Genomic DNA, 2,419 nt, shown 5'->3' with positions numbered 1-2,419 from the left:
TTTTATATATATATATATATATATATATATATATATATATATTAGATTTTTTTTTTGTGTTTAGATTTTCCAGTCCGGGGGCCAGATCCGGCCCACAGGATGATTATATCTGCCCCTCCAGATCATTTTATATTATTATTAATACTGTTATCTTGTAAAATTCCAATTTTGACAGAATAAATATTTGTGGATTTTGGTTCCTTGTCCAATTGAGTTTGACACTCTTGCCTTAGAGGTTCCATACTAATTTCACAATTTAAAAATAAAAAAATGAAAAAACAGTTTCCTCTGCTAACTCTTTACACCCACAGACTGGTGGATTTCCACACATTTTCTTATAGCGTTATAAATTGAAATTATTCACACTTGTTTTGTTAATTCAAAACATGCAAATCAGAGTGAAATCTGCATTTTTCTGTCATTATGTTAACTAAACGCCGCTTCTCAGAACAGCAATTTTATTAAAAATAATAATAACTATACGTTTTCCTTTCATATTCAGTGAGAAACCAATAAATCAAATGATCACAAATATACATGTTTTTATTTGTTGCCCTTGTCACTTTTTTTTTTTGCTCCATTTTATTTGTCTACTTATAAGTGCATTTCCACTTTAGAGATGAAACTTGCTCAGCAGCATGAGGCCCATAAACTATAAATGACTGCCTATTGAAATTTTCCGTCAAATCTGTCAACAGTCTGAGGCTATAACGTGACACATTAGGCCGGATCGAGTGCTCAAATAACAAGAAAGTGAAGTAACGTCGGCGCCATGCACTTGCTAAAATAAATCACACCTATTTTAGTCTGAACCATGAGAGGTTCGTGTTTCTCTGTGAAATAAGGGGGAAAATTCTGGGAGGTCCAGAGGTTTCCTTTCAGAACGTATCTGGAAAACTTTCTCTGACAACCTTTTACTTTAGATTCTGGAAAAACATATTTTTCAGCTTTTTGCAAAACAAAAGTTTGGTTGTTCAATTAAAAATAAATAAATAAAACAATTTTAAAGGCAAAAAGCTGACTTTACCAGCATCGAATACTTCATGTGAAGCATTCTGACAGTTTTATTAAACAAAAATGTGTTTTTTTTGTTCTTGTTAATCTTCACAAAAATGGTTTTTACTTGTAAAAATGACTAAAAGTGACCAAAAAACTAACTGAACTATAGCCTCATTTCACTTCCAAACAAAAACTTTGAAAAGAACTTACCAGGGAAGAATGATATAAAAAAAAGTATGGACTCAGCAAATAAAATCCCAGGAGACGGCCACTGCACCCCCGGCCTGCAGGGTCTTTCCAAGCCAAAAGCAAATCCCAGTCAGCGATGGAGACCAGCTCCAGTACTTAGTGTTCACTTCTGTCCAACAAGCATACAGTGACAGCTGATTTTATTTTAAACCCTCCGCCCACTTGCAAAAGATAGTCCTGGGGTGTTTACTTTTTTTTTTTAAGTGAGTAAGCTTTTCATGCCTCCAATGTCAAGTCCCAGGAAAATCCATATATAAATACTTTCTGCAACTTCTTTGCAGGCAGTTGCGTAGGAGTAAATTAGGTCACTGAGGTTTCATCATCGTGCTTCCCCTCAGGGTGCACTGCGTTCCTCAGCAGCTGCTACCGCCTGTCAGGGTATGCTCAAATATACTTTATAAACCAACAAATCCTCGGAGAATCTGCCATTATTCACCGCTCCTCGTGATCACAAACCAGAGCGAGCCGGAGGTCAATAAGGTGTTGATGCAACAATGAATGGTGCCTGTTTTTTTGGACCTCATTTGGGATCAAGGCTGTGTGTGGAGCAGGGTTAAGGGGGCCGTAAATACAAGAGGCACTTCCAACTGGGGAGAATTTGACCGTTGTGTCTTCTTTGGCCCAGCGGCAGACGGAGGCGCCAGCCGGACTCTGGTATCTTATGGAAGATGAGCCACCGTCAAAAGACCAGAGATGTGTGAGAGATCTGTGAATTCAAGACATGCAACTCAAGGAAGGGTTACTGAAAAACTATGGGGAAGTTTGAAATTGTTGCACAAACTTTTAATATCTTGGATTAACTGAGAACCAACATGTTCTCTGAGAAAATGGATAATCTTTAAGATTTGATTAGATGATCATTTCTTATGCACTATAGCTGACACAATTGTGTTGAGACAGATGTAAAATATGAATCAATATAGAATCCACATTTTTGACAAACCATGGTGAAGACAAAAGCAAACAATTTCTTTAGTTTTTGCAGAAAATAGCTTAATAGATAAAAAAAATTACACCAATTCATTTGGTAAAACCAGAATAATCTTATTTTATCTAATCTAGCCTTTATCTAATCTAAACCAACCTTTATCTAATTGAACCTGTCCCTAATCTAATCTAATACAATTTAATCTAATCTAACTACATCTACTCTAACCTGACAGTTATCTAA

At 36.0% G+C, this 2,419-nt stretch overlaps 1 protein-coding gene across 1 annotated transcript in view; it reads right to left on the bottom strand.

Annotated features, from left to right (window-relative positions):
* xirp2b (xin actin binding repeat containing 2b) overlaps positions 1 to 1,957 on the bottom strand; it is a 19,382-nt gene extending 17,425 nt beyond the window's left edge. The window contains exon 1 of the mRNA XM_024287127.2: positions 1,210 to 1,957. The gene's annotated coding sequence lies outside the window, so the exon portion shown is untranslated. The remainder of the gene's footprint in view (positions 1 to 1,209) is intronic.
* Positions 1,958 to 2,419: the final 462 nt, after the last annotated feature.

Source organism: Oryzias melastigma, linkage group LG21 (genome assembly GCF_002922805.2).
Source record: "Oryzias melastigma strain HK-1 linkage group LG21, ASM292280v2, whole genome shotgun sequence".
In the NCBI taxonomy this organism is placed as follows: Eukaryota; Metazoa; Chordata; class Actinopteri; order Beloniformes; family Adrianichthyidae; genus Oryzias; species Oryzias melastigma.
The sequence above is the reverse complement of the archived record's forward strand: the minus strand, read 5'-3'. Positions and strand labels throughout refer to the sequence as shown.